We start from the raw sequence: 14,849 nt of genomic DNA, 5'->3' as shown, positions 1-14,849 counted from the left end.
TGGAGCCAGACCAGGTTCAGTGTTGGTCCAGCAACATAACCAGTGTGAACTTGGGCACCTCACTTCACCTCCCTGGACCTGGAGCCCCTTGCTCTCTTGCTACCCCTGATAAACACCCACATTCCCCTCCACGAGCCAGGTCAAGGGATCATCCTTCCCCCCGCTCCACGAGTCAGGTCAAGGGATCATCCTTCCCCTGCACCCCAGGCAAGCTGCACTGGCAGTGAGGACAGCCTCCCTTACAGCCTTGTCTCAGTGCATCACGTGATCCGCTCCCCTGTCTCCACTCACTGGTTAAGTCGTCAGTGACGCCAAGTTATTCATCTCCGAATCCCAATACGTAGGCTACTCCTCAGATATAACAGAGGCTTGTATGGAAGAGGAAAAGTGGGAGTGAAAAAGGAAAGGCGGATGCAGAGAGGAAGGGAGGACAGACATAACTGATTACCCCTTGAAAGCAATAGGCATGGTTCTTTCCCCCAAATGTCTGGACAGCCTGCCCAGCATCTAAAATTTCCTGCTTAAGGAGATTTGTTCCTCGGGGTAGAGATATTATCTCCAGGATCTCCTTGTTTCTTTTCCAAAGGTAATGTGTTAAACTATTAACAGCCAAGCACCTTAGCATTCCTTTATAAGATGGATTTTCAAAAGGCAAGTGGGGAAAAAGCCTGTCAGGGCTTTGGTGCTAAAAGTGAAGGAAAGGGGGCCCCAAACAGGGGAAGAGAGATGTCAGTGACTTAAAAAAATGTCAACCTTGGGGTGCCTGGGTGGCTCAGTTGGTTAAGCGGCTGACTTTGGCCCAGGTCACGATCTCACGGTTTATGAGTTCGAGCCCCGTGTCAGGCTCTGTGCTGACAGCTTGGAGCCTGCCTCAGATTCTGTCTGTCTGTCTGTCTCTCTCTCTCTCTCTCTCTCTCTCTGCCCCTCCCCCACTCACACTCTGTCTTTCTCAAAATTAATTTTTTTTTAACGTTTATTTATTTCTGAGACAGAGAGAGACAGAGCATGAACGGGGGAGGGGCAGAGAGAGAGGGAGACACAGAATCGGAAGCAGGCTCCAGGCTCTGAGCCATCAGCCCAGAGCCCGACGCGGGGCTCGAACTCACGGACCGCGAGATCGTGACCTGAGCTGAAGTCGGACCCTTAACCGACTGAGCCACCCAGGCGCCCCAAAATTAAATAAACATTAAAAAAAATTTTTTTTAAATGTCAACCTCAGTGAGTCAGAGTCATCAGAATGTGAACACACAATTCCTATTCCCCCTCTGTCCCATCAACCCCGTTCTCTCTCGCACACATCCCTGAGAGAAAGTTCTCTCTTCAGGCTACAGCTGGTACCTCAGTCTCATAAGGAAGATTGGAATCTCTAGTGACTGTACCACTGCTTTGATGCTGACAAAATGTCCTCTCTCTCTCTCTCTCTCTCTCTGTCTTCCTCTTAAGATATGGGCCCATTCATGATCACTTTAACCAGGGAGTTTGGACTTGGTAAGGCAAAGGAATTTCTCATCTAACATGCCATAAGTGCAAGGGACCTCAGAGGTCAACTCTGCCTCACGCCAAACCTTCTCCAGCACCCATAGGAAGCAGGGGCAGCAACCCATCTGGAGGTGAACAGCTGGCTTCTGCCTGGACCCTTTGAGGGAAGAGGTGTTCACTGCCTCTTGAAGCAGCTCTTCCATTTTGGAACACTCCAGTGGCCAGATGTGACCCAGAACCAGCCGATCTGAAACTATTTTTTTTAATTAAAAAAATTTTTTTTAATGTTTTTATTTATTGAGAGACAGAGCACGAGTAGGGGAGGGGCAGAGAGAGGGAGGGGGACACAGAATCTGAAGCAGGCTCCAGGCTAGCACAGAGCCCAACGCAGGGCTTGAACTCACGAACCATGAGATCATGGACCTGAGTGAAAATCGGACACTTAATCGACTGAGTCACCCGGGAGCCCCTGAAACTTTTATGGAAGAGAAAAACAAGTAAAGCAAGTGATTTGTGTTGGATGACACTTTGGGAAATTCTGCAGAAGTGCAACGGTAAGGAACAGATTGTGTCTGCCTCATTTTTTAATAGACATTGATGTACTTACATCAACGAACGAGTGTGACAGTTAATTTTGTGCATCACCTTGACTGGGTAAGGGATGCCCAGGTAGCTGGTGAAACGTTTCTGAGTGTGTCTGTGAAGGTGTTCTCGAAGAGATTAGCATTTGAATTGGTGCACCCAGTAAAGAAGATCATCTTTACCAACGTGGGTGAGCCTCATCTAATCCGTTGAGGGTATGAATCTAACAAAAGGCAAAGGAAGGGTGAATTTGCTCTCTGCCTGCTCTGGGATCTTCTCATGCCCTTGGACACTGGTTCTCCTGCTTCTCCTTCAGACTCAGACTGGGCTTTATATGATTGCCCTTCCTGCTTCTCAGGCCTTTGGGCTCGTAATGAATTACACCACCGACTTTCCTGGGTCTCCAGTTTGCAGACAGCCGATTGTGGGAATTCTCAGCTTCCATAAGTTGTATGAACCAATTCCTATAACAAATCTCCATTTTTAGATAGATATATAGATATAGATACAGATACAGATATAGATATAAACATATAGACACAGATATATAGATATATCTCTCCTGTTGGTTCTGTTTCTCTGGAGGACCCTGACTAATACAACAAGTATAAACAAAGATAAACTATACCTTCTGATCACATTTCATCAATAGTTTCTTTCCTCCAACAGAAATAGTAAATATCTATAGAGCTGTGGCTTTCAAACCTTTTGAACTCCAAACCTCTTTATACTCTTTTTTTTAAGATTTTATTTTTAAGTAATCACTGCACCAAACTCACAACCCCAAGATTAAGGAGTCATTCACTCTACCAACTAGGCTAGCCGGGAGCTCACCCTTCACACTCTTAGAATTTATTGATAATCTTCCAAAACTTTGTTTTTCGTGAGTTTTATCTGTTGAGATTTAATGTGTTAAAAACTAAAACTGAGAAAAAAAAACATCATTAGTTAATTCGTTTCAAAACAATTTAAAAAACCCATTGCACACCAAGATTTTTATGAAAAATGGCTATATTTTCCAAAAGCAAATGATGTGCAGTGGAAGAGTTAGAATTGTTTTTCATTTCTGTCAATCTCCTTCATGCCTGGCTTCAGAGAAAAGAGCTGGGTCCTCAGATCTGCTTCTGCATTCAGTCTGTTGCAGTAGCTGCTGGAAACGTCATGTAGCTGCCAGAAAATTCCACCGTGTTCTTGTGTTAAGAATGAGAAAAAAGGAGGCAAATAATGTATCATTATCATTATTAAAATAGTTTTGAGCTCATGAGCCCCATGAAAGGACCTCAAACAACGAAGACCAGCTACATAATCCCAGTGCAACTGAAAACGTGGGGGTCCCTTGTCCAAAAGTTAGTGAGAATTTCAAGACAGCCACAGCAGAGTAATAATTACATTCAACACGGGGCCCCTCTGAGCCTGGGGCCCCTTGTGAATGCAAAGGTTCTGAGGGCAACTTCAAAGGTCCCCAGACCACATTGTGAGAACTGCTTCTATAGAATGCTACCTGCATCTCGAATCAAAGGGCTGGCTTAGGGCCATAGTACACACCAAGGTGCTGTAGAGGTAGGAGTGTGTGTGTGTGTGTGTGTGCGTGTGTTGTCGGAGCTGCAGGACCAGTAGGTATAAGTATTCTTGATCTATAATCTATCCATAACGAGATAAAGGCGTAATTGTGCAGGCCTCTCCTGGGTGCTTGCTGCAAACACTTCTACCCTATTATACCACCTATTTATTATTCCATACTGACCACACACACACACCTCTAGCTGACGCGCTGCACCCCTTGTGTTCCAAATGGCTGCACACCAGATAGTCAGATACTTGTCATGGTTTCCTGTTTTGTGTTTTTATTGTGGTTACAGGCTTTGATCAGCAAGACTGATATCTACGGTCCCCATTTTCCTGTTTGGTGCCTGACACACAGTAGGCACTCTATGCATCTGTCGAGTTATAGTTCTGGTGGGGGAAATTCTACTCATTAAATGCTGTTAACAACAGGTGGTTGGCAATGAAAGTACACCCTTTTGTCCTCCTTCCTGAGAACTAGGCTCTTGGGGAGATTGGCAATCCCACTACCAGTGGGTGGACTTGTGTATTCAAATGACAGTGCACTTCTCTCCAGCAACGAGAGAGCATACCTGAGGCTCAGGTATGTATATGGCTAGTGAAGGACATACATTTTTATAGTATTTAGGATGATGCCCTTAGAATCTTGGTAACAAATTAATCCATTTGAATGAACATTACACACATTTATAAATAATGCAGACCCACTTTAAGTTCTGGTCAAATCACCCCCTCTCCTGCAGAGGGAAGCAACTGTGGTTGCTTCTCCCACCCAAACAAAAATCACACAATAAGGGAATTAATCTCTTCCCTAAAATGGCAGGATATTTTTCTGTTCATATCGGAAGTTCATCCCGTTGCAGGTGGAAGGACCCAGGACCTGTAGTTGGCCTCCGCCACTCCACAGATGGGGAAATTGAGGCTCAGAGACAAGAAGAGACTTATTTGTCCAAGAACACACAGCTATCGAGTAGCAGCTGTGGGACACACACCCACTTCTCCTAAAATTAGACAATGGACCATCCACACCAGGAGAATGTGGCCTTTCAGGACAAGGTGAGTCCAGATAACGGAAAATTTAAACCATGATTCATCAGGGGATCACTAACAAGTAAAACCCAAAACATCTCTTCCAAATTCAGCCGGACTTCAAACCCTCTGCTCTCTAGCCCCGAGTGCTCTCCCTTCCCAGATGTTTGTTCGCAACATCTTGCCTTCCTCTTCAACATCTTTATCTTCTTCCCCTCCACCAGCACCCTCTCCTTCTTTCCAATGTGTCTTCAATCACCTTGGGGAGAAGAAAAAAAACAAGCCCTCACATGGTCGGCTGCTCCCTGTGGCTGTAATTCTAGTTCTTTCTCGCCTATTACTGCCAAACTCCCGGAAGTGATATATACATGGAGGCCTCCCTTCTCTCACCTCCCTTGACTCCGGTAAGCCCTGACAGTCTGGCTGCCATCCCAGCGCTTTGCAGAAACCATCCACTCAAGGGTCAATGATGTGCTTCTTTCTAAATCAAATGGCTTTCTCCTCGCCTTCAACAGCCATGCTTCCCTAAGAGTGATAGGTGTCGTGATAATGTGGAAACTTTTATGCTTAAAAATAGGTCGCGTTAAAAGGACATTTGTAAATCAGTTAGGTAAAAGCATGCGCTTCGGAGGCAGACTGCCTGATTCACCTCTTGCTTGCAAAATTGACTGGCTGGATCCCTTAAGCAAGTTGCACCTCAGATTCCACATCTGCAAAATGGGAACACAACAGTATCTCGCTCTTAGAGTTTGGGTGAACGTCCATGAAATATACTTAGAACACAGTCTGGGCGCATCATACATGCTCAACAAAGGTGAGTGGTTGATATAAAATTTATCAGTCTGAGGTGTCCAATAAGAGTTTACATTTGCAGTATCCACGTGCAAAGCCACCACGCTCCTTGCTGCTCTCATACATTCTTCTCCTTCGCAATTTGGAAATCTGTTTAGGCAAATGACCCTTCTTCCCCAGATGGTGTCCCTGAGTGTCTCAGAGACCTTATGGGATCCAGAGCCCGATCACCCAAGATTCATTTTAACGAGGAACACATTTAAATGAACCTTAAATCCATGGGACCTCCATGGTTTGCAACAAACATCGCCCAATGGCAATTTCCACTTCCCATAAGCTAAGCCCTCGTGTTCTCCAATCCCCAGCAGGGTCCTAAATTTGCATGAGGTCGCCAAGGCTGATGCTCAGCTGTAGCCACATACTTGGGATTTTCTCCAATTTGCTTTTCAGTTGTCCTTGCCTCTGGCTGTAACTGCAGAGTGCATCAGCTCAAAATCTTCCATATACTATATGATTCCCTCCTTGTTCCGCATGATGATGATGATGATGGTGGTGCTGGTGGTGGTGGTAATGGAAGATACTTCTTGGGTGCTTACTATGTGCAAAGGTTGTTTCTAAGCACTTTATATGTATCATCATCCCCACTCTCCAATGCTTTGCCTCAAACGCACATGGAGAATTTTGCAATTTCTCACTTTCAACTTTAAAAAAATAATCTTTGCTCTCATTTCCATTATGAGCAGATACATCTCTTAAGTGGAACGTTCAACAATCTCACTGCTTTTGTGCATATAGGAAATGAAGGACTTAGTAGTACTATTGGTAAGACACCTCAAAACCAAGCATACGTACAAAGAAGAAGCCATAAATAAGAGTCCATCAGGTGGCTGAAGCTAAAATAACGGCCCCGATGACTTACTCCTCTCTTTGGGGATGACGGATGTTATTTTCTGCCTAGAGCACAACGTTGTTCTTAAGTATAAACTAATAGGGGTGCCTGGCTGGCTCAGTCAGTAGCATGTGCGACTCCTGATCTCAAGGTCGTGAGTTCAAGCCCCACATTGGGTGTGGAGCCTCCTTAAGAAAATTCTGTAAAACGATATAATCATAAAATAGCATAACCGAAATGATTAGTGAAACTTCTCTAGCATTGTTGAGTGCTTACCGGGTCCCGAGCTCTGTGCTGAGAGCTTTACATGCATTATCTCACTGAATCTTCAAAACAACCATGAACCGAGTATTGTTATTATCTCCATTTGACAGATAAGGAAACTGAGGTTAAGAAAACAATTTGCCCCAGTCATACTAAGCCGAGGTTCAGACACAGGTGCATCTGACTTCAAAGCCCAGGCTCTCCGGGGCTCAGTTTATGGGTTGATGTGTACAGCAAGATGCTATCCCTGTTTTCCATCCACATCTGACGGCCCATGTCTTGCCCGGCTTCTCCCCCTTCTCCCACTCCCTGTGGGACTCTTTCTGTCCTAGAGGTGAGCATTTATTTTCACATCACTGCTCTTGCCTGTCAACTCTTCAAAGCCATCGCATTTACCCCCATCTCTCTAAAGACTTCCATAGCTCCTGGCACACAGTATATACACAATCCCTATTGTTGAATGAATGAACAAATCACCTTTCTAATGGTTATTTGGAAAATAGGAATCATTTCTTACTCAATGAATGATCTAAGAGCTTCATCTTTTAAGATTTTGGGTTTTTTGGCCCATGCAATGCTGAAACTCACTGTAAGCACACTGATATAAGGCCTTGGTTGTTACCCAGGAGCAATTTTGTACCCCCACCTCCACCCTGCCTGGGACATTCAACAATGTCTAGAAACATTTTTTTAATGTTTATTTTTATTTCTTTTTTGAGAGAGAGAGATAGAGCATGAGCAGGGCGGTGGGGAGTTGGTGTGCAGCAGAGAGAGAAGGAGACAGAAAATCCCAAGCAGGCTCTGTGCTGGCAGTGTAGAGTCTGATGTGGGGCTCGAACCCACGAACCGTGAGATCTTGACCTGAGCCGAAATCAAGAGTGGGAAGTTTAACCAACTGAGCCACCAGGCACCCCTAGAAGCATTTTTAACTCTCACACCTGGGGGTGGGGAGAAAGGGTGAGGTTGCCAATGGCATCTAATGGCAAGGTCCTACAACCCACAATGAAGAACCATCTGGCCCACAATGTCAATAAATGCTGAGGCTGAGAAACCTGATGTAAGTGTTTGTCTTCCTAAAACTAGTGTCCTAGTGATCGAGATGGGCCAGCGATGTACAAGCCCTAGTGATTATCTGAGTGCCAATTACTGAAGCCCAGGGTTGGCACTGGCCTCTTATTTGCATGGAAGGAACAGGAGAAATTGGGGATCCAGCTAGAGGATCCAGAGATCTAACTTCTGGCTCTGAGACCTAGAATTAACATGATTTACTGCTGCAGGCAAGTTGTTGGATCCAACTTTTCATCTGTAAAATATGTGTGTGTGTGAGGGGAGCCCTTCTAGCTCTAAAATACCTCCAGTTTTAACAAATTCCAAAAGTTAAACTTCTTTTTTAAATTTATCCCCCCTGGGGCGCCTGGGTGGCTCAGTCGGTTGAGCGTCCGACTGCAGCTCAGGTCACGATCTCAAGGACCGTGAGTTCGAGCCCCGCGTCGGGCTCTGGTCTGATGGCTCAGAGCCTGGAGCCTGCTTCCAGTTCTGTGTCTCCCTCTCTCTCTGCCCCTCCCCCGTTCATGCTCTGTCTCTCTCTCTGTCTCAAAAATAAATAAACGTTAAAAAATATATATATAAATTTATCCCCCCGATTCACAACCAATCGCACGTCAAGATTTACAGGTTTGTGTTCACTTTTAAGACCCTCTTGCAATCGCCTCTCCACAGACGCACACTTCCTCCACCCAGGCCCTCACTGTCTCCGCCTGGATTACAGGGCACCGCTCCTAATTGACCCCCTTTTCTCCAGGGTAAATTCTCAGGAGATTCGGCAGCTTGACCAGGATTCCCAGCAGCCCCTAATATGTGACCTAAGTCACGTTCTCTCTCATCTTCTTGCTCTCCACCCTCCCTGGAGGGCAGCGGATGCTTCAGAATCCTTCCTCATGGAAATTTCCGCAGAGTCAGCAGAAATGCCTCTTCTTCATTCACACTCCAGTACCCTTCTCTGCCTAAAAGCAGGGCATAAATTTCCCCTGCGAAAGATGCCCTCCTGGTACCAGGAAGTAAAGAACATTCTTATTGCCCAAGATGGAGAGCTGACCCTGAGATGAGCCTGCACAATAAACAGCCCTTATCTTGCCTCAGTTTCCCCCATTTATTTCCTAGTCATTGTCCAACAAGTTGCCACCCCCAGAGGCCCAAAGCCCTTTCCCTCGTCTAACCCCTTTTCGGAGATTTATTGCCCTTAAATCTTAAAGTGGCAACTAAGCGCCCTAATAACACTGCTTCTTTGAGATTTTCATTTCTTTCCTATGAAGATCCCCATGCTACGTAAAAATATTAACATCGAATAAAAGGTGTGTGCTTTTCTCCTGTTCTTCTGTTACTTGTCAGCTTAGCTCACAGTTCTGAGTCTTGGAATCTGAGAGGGTGGAGGAAAAGTTTCCTTCCCCTACAAAGGCAAAAGTATTTTATTATTATTATTATTATTATTATTATTTCAAATGTGTACTTATTTATTTTGGGGGGGACAGAGAGATACAGGGAGAGAGAGAATTCCAAGCAGGTGGGGGGAGGGAGGTCAGTGCAGAGCCTGACACGGGACTCGATCCCACAAACTGTGAGATCATGACCAGAGCTGAAATCAAGAGTCGGATGCTTAACTGAATGAGCCACCCAGGCGTCCCAAAGTATTATTAAACTACTGGCCATGGCTGTTTCTGCATTGTGTGCACATTTAGGGATATTCGCTATTGTCCCAGGGGTGAGAGAGGGGAGGAGTGGACTGATCTTTTGTTTAGAAAAATATGGAGATTGAACAATATAAAAGAGCTCAGACCACAATGAGGAAGCAGAAATAAAGGAAGCGGAAAGTGGTCTCCATAATTAAGTAACAAGAATTCTCTGTTTTCCCCTTGCAACTCGAGACGTACACATGTTGGACAGGCCCTGGAATCCTGTAAGGGAAGAAAAAAAACCAGTCGCTCCCCAGGGTCAGGGCAGGGCAGAGGCCCCAGCAACACGAAACTGACCCGGTCAAAGTCAGAGACATCCTAGACACTCTGGCAATTATTTCATAGCTGATCATCTGGTGCTAACTATGCACCAGGCATGGTTCTGAGCCCCCTACGAGTACCGGGTCATTTAATCTCCACAATAATCCCATTGGTATTATTTATTATCTCCTTTTTACAAATGAGACACAGGGAACCACACAGCTGGTAGGAGGCACAACTGGGATACAAACCTGGGCAGTTTGACTTGAGGATTTGTGCTTTTAACGACTTTATTAATAATTCAGATGAGGGGCGCCTGGGTGGCTCAGTCGGTTAAGCGACCGACTTCAGCTCAGGTCACGATCTCACTGTCCGTGAGTTTGAGCCCCGCGTCGGGCTCTGTGCTGACAACTCAGAGCCTGGAGCCTGTTTCAGATTCTGTGTCTCCCTCTCTCTCTGACCCTCCCCCGTTCATGCTCTGTCTCTCCCTGTCTCAAAAATAAATAAAACGTTAAAAAAAAAAAATTAAAAAAAAAATAATTCAGATGAGTGTGTTTGCTTTGTGATGTAAGTCTGTTAGCCCAGAAAAATACAGGAAGTAAAACTGAGAGAGAACTACATGAACCTTCCTTACCCTGGAGGCCAAGTGGTGCACAGAGCTGAAGGTAGCCCCCAGCATCAGTGAGGATGGGGCTAGAGGTGATGGGGAGGAGGCAGGCGGCAGGCGATCCAAGATGGTGCTGGTCTCTCTCCTTTGCTGAGTCCTCTGTGCGGATGGGCAGGTCTCAGAGTATTTTTTTTCCTGGTTATTGGAGGAAAGAATGAGCCCAGTTACATCTGGGCCACCCCAAGATGCCTTAGGTGCTGTGGGGTTCAGAAAATGATTTGTTAAGAAAATGATAGGCTAAAGCTTCATGTCCTTGCCATCAAGGAAGAAATGAAGGAAGCTGCACCCCATCCCCACAGCCCCCTAAGTAGGGGAAGATGTGGAGAGCTCTGGGGCAGGGTGAGGGGGTGACTTCTTCTTGCTTGCTTAAGAGTGGGCATCATGGGATTCTGGAGAAAGAACAGGAGGTCTTAGCCTTCCTTCCCACGAACAATTGGCCAGAAGGAAGCAGGGACACTCAGCCCCTGGATTTCCCTGCAGGAAACCTGGGCCCTGCTGGGGCCTCCTGCTTCCCCTCCCTCACTGCCCCTGGCTCAGTTCCCGGTGAGCTCTCCGCCTGTTTGAGAAACAGATGCCAGAAAGGGCCAAGTGCACACTCATACAGTGTGTGTATGTGTGTGTGTGTGTGTGTGTGTGTGTGTGTTCACTTTAACTCGAATGCTTTTAGAAGCAACAATTTTTAGTGGCCCCTGGGTGGCTTAGTTGGTTAAGTGTTTGACTCTTGGTTTCAGCCAAGCTCATGATCTCACAGTTCGTGAGTTTGAACCCAGCATCCGGCTCCATGCTGATGGTGTGGAGCCTGCTTGGGATTCTCTCTATCCCTCTCTCTCTCTCTCTCTCTGCCCCTCCCTTGCTCACTCTCTGTCTCTCAAAATAAATAAGTAAACTTGAACAATTAGAAAAAAGAAAGAACAATTTTTAAAATCTCCGATTCATCAGAGAGGGGCACTGAAGGTACTTTCCTTCCTGTTCACCCTGCGTCTACTGTGTACTGATGCTCTGTGTAGCACTGAAAGAGAAGGAAAGAGTCCGCCTCTTAATGTGCTCGGACGGTACTTAATCACTGAAGCTGCTGAAGTACTTTCCTGAACCCCGTTTTTCATCAATAAAGCGGGAACATTGGTAGCTGCCTTGCAGGGTGCTGTGATATTATTAAATTTTAATTCGATGTGAAGGCATCTAGGCCCATATCTGATGCACAGCAATCTCCTTGAGTTCAGCATCTATTACTAGTTTTTAATACATCTCTTATTAATAGATATCACTTGAGAATACATAGGACAGATCCCAGCTTTCCAAGCTCCTGCTTTCAGCTGTGGCTGTGACGCATACATGGGAAATGATGCTTTAATGACACCAGGAATATGTCAGAACATTACCAGCCCAGATGGGCACATGGACAGAAGTGCCCGTATGTTCTGTAAAGGAAGAAACCTACGTGATCAGAAGAGCAGGAGCGTGGTGTGCAGAAAGGTGAGGTGCAGAGCTCCAGGCTTTGGGTGTCCTGCCACCTTCTCTGTGCTCTCTGGGTACATATCCCTGGCATCTTTCATGCATCGCCTGCCTTACCGGAGAGGCACAACAGTACGATGAAATCTCTTTTCTAGATGAGAAGACTGAGACCCAGAGAAAGACAAGCAGCCAAGCGCTAATCAGCTTGATTTTGCCAAAGAAGACCATGGAGTGTGGGGTAAAAAGTTGTAAGGTTAAGGAGGCAGGCCTGTCAAACACAACTTCAGGAGGAAACTAAAAGTAATCTGGCAGTTGTCTTAGTAACAACCCAAGCAATAATAACCATGACAACAAACTATTAACAATTAGTAAGCACTTATTTGTTGTGCCAGGCATCATGGGAAATGCTGTGTATTGACTCATTCGGTTCTCATGGTAACCCTATGAAATAGGTATTATTATCATTATTATCATTATTATTAACTCTTTCTCCTTTACAGAAGAAAAGCAGAGGCTTAGAGAGGTTCAGAAACTTTCCCCAAGGTGGCTGGGCCCTCTACAGGCGAGGCCAACTGCAAACCCAGGTCTTTCTACCCCAGAGCTCAAGTGCTGAACCACCATAGCGGCTGACCCCCAGTGCTGCAGAGACCAGCATGTTCCGAAGTACGTCAGGAAGGGCCACGTAAGGAACATCTAGCCTGCTCTCACTCAGTACCCCTGGTGGCTAGACCATCCTCTGCTTGACAGGAGATGATGGGTCACAGCGGTTCAGGTACAGATGCTGGAGATTGGGTGAGCGGGTCCTTTCCACTCTCCACTAGGTGAAGGTTATCGCCTCCCCCACACCCACGCACTCTTCTCCAGGCTAACCGTGTTCCTCTTAGCAGAACTTCCACACCCTTCACCTTTCCCGGCTCTGTCTCCAAGCAATAATCTAGATTGTCCATACCTGCCTTACAACCCAGCATCCCAAACTCAAAAGATAGCCCTGCATGTGACTTGCCTGGTACAAAGAACATTGAGACCGTCTCCTTTATTTATCATAAAATCGCATTTTCATTATCCCTTTTCAAACTGCACTAGGTTTAAGAAATTGCAGGTTTGTCTGGAGCTTGCGGTCAACTAAAACCTCTTTGAATCAAATCAAAACTATTCCAAGATGATACGGGCAGAGGCACTCCTGTACAGTTGAAAAAGCCAAATGCTTTGTTATGTCATTTTAGGAATCTGAAAAAGAAATTCCAAAAGCAATACATGTGTTCCATTTCAAGTCAAACAAAAGAGAACCGAATAAAGAAAAAATGAATAATTTTCCTGCTCCCCATTTCACTACTTTTCTCTTCAAGGTGACCAGTATTAACAGTTTGGAGGCTATCTTTACAAAACATGCACAGAACATACAAGGGTTCTTTTCAAAAAACCCTTTTCAAAGACCCTGTGTCAAGTGTCAGCAAATCATGGTGAACCGTGACTACTCTGAGTCACTGCCTGCTTTTATAAATAAAGTTTTATTGAAACACAGACAAGCCTATTTGGTTACATATTGTCTACAGCTGCTTTTGCACTGCAATGGCAGAGCCTGACATATTTGCTATTTGGCCCTTTACAGAAAATGTTTGGCCTTCTCTGCCTTATATACTACACTCCAACCTTTCACTTAAGAAAATGTCATGAACACTTACTTCATAGGTCACAGCATATAGATCTTACGTTTTTTAAAAAAGCTATCTAATATTTCATGATACAGATGAATTTGTTCTATAACTTCATTATTTTGTGCTCTTGTGATATAATAAGAAATATATATTTTGTCTTCCTCCCTGGTTCCTGGCACAGAGCTTCTAAAACCCTTGGGGAGTGCCTGGGTGGCTTAGTCGGTTAAGTGTCCGACTTCGTCTCAGATCACGATCTCAAGGTTCATGAGTTGGAGCCCCGCATCGGGCTCTGTGCTGACAGCTCAGAGCCTGGAGCCTGCTTTGGCTTCTGTGTCTCCCACTCTCTCAGCCCCTCCCCGACTGGAGCATGCTCTCTCTCTCTCTCTCTCCCTTTCTCTCAAAAATGAATAAACATTAAAACATTTTTTTTTAATAAATAAATAAAACTCTTGGAATTTCCTGAGTAATCGGCTGAGAGGAGCATTTTTATTATTCATTACAAAGTCTTTTTCTTTTTCATTTCAGAAAGAGAGAGTGCGCACGAGCTGAGGGAGGGGTTAGAGGGAGAGAGAGAGAGAATCTTAAGCAGGCTCACGCTCAGTGAGGAGACCAATGTGGGGCTAAATCCCACAACCCTGGGGTCATGACTGGAGCCAAAATCAAGAGTCAGATGCTCAACTGACTCAGCCACAGAAGCACCCTCGCATTACCTGAGTTTATGCTAATGAGGTGACCCTTAGTGGGCCCCTAGATAATTTCAGGAAGCGGGGGGCTGGTTGCCAGAGGAACCAACCAGGTTATTTGAAGCTTGAAACTTTCAACCCTGTTCCCACCCCCAACCCCACCTCCACGGAGGGGAGGGAAGCTGGGGACTGAATTAATCACTGGCAAATGATTCTATCAATTGTGCCTATGTCTAGGAACCTCCATAAAAACCCCATATTAAGGAATTTGGAGACTATTTGGGCTGGTAAGCACCTCCATGCACCCCAAACTCCCAGGAGAGCGATATACCCCAAACTTCACGGGAACAGAGACTCCTGTGTTCAGGATCCCTCCAGACCTGGCCCTAGGCACTTCATCTGGCTGTTCATTTGTAGCCTTTATAATATTGTTTACAATAAACTGGTAGCTGCTATTAACATGTTTTCCTGGATTCTGTGAGTCCTTATAGCAAATTATCAAACCTGAGGAGTGTGTCCCGGGAACCCCCAATCTGTAGCCAGGTCAGACAGAAGTGTGGGCAAAGTGGTAGGTCAATCATTACTTGTGATTGGCATCTGAAGTGAGGGGGGCAGTCTTTTGGGACTGGGCCCTTACCCTGTGTGATCTGGACTAACTCCGGGTAAGTAGTGTCAGGCTTCAATTGCCGTGTAGGGCACCTCGTTGGTGTCCACAGAGCTAGAGAATTGCTTGGTGTGGAAAATCTGCACCTTGGCCAGAAGTAAAATGTGGGTGAAAAGCAGATCACAGCAGTAGTACCATTG

General features: G+C 45.6%; 1 long non-coding RNA gene across 1 annotated transcript; it reads right to left on the bottom strand.

Moving 5' to 3' along the window:
• Positions 1–3,113: 3,113 nt before the first annotated feature.
• LOC122200947 lies at positions 3,114–12,057 on the bottom strand. The gene is made up of 3 exons (XR_006194013.1): positions 11,694–12,057; positions 10,223–10,390; positions 3,114–3,251 (listed from the first exon to the last, which is right to left on the bottom strand). It is a non-coding gene; the product is annotated as an uncharacterized LOC122200947 (long non-coding RNA).
• Between the last annotated feature and the right edge of the window lie 2,792 nt (positions 12,058–14,849).

This window comes from Panthera leo, chromosome D1 (genome assembly GCF_018350215.1).
Source record: "Panthera leo isolate Ple1 chromosome D1, P.leo_Ple1_pat1.1, whole genome shotgun sequence".
Lineage (NCBI taxonomy): Eukaryota > Metazoa > Chordata > Mammalia > Carnivora > Felidae > Panthera > Panthera leo.
Note: the sequence above shows the minus strand (reverse complement) of the source record. Positions and strands in the feature narration are given on the sequence as shown.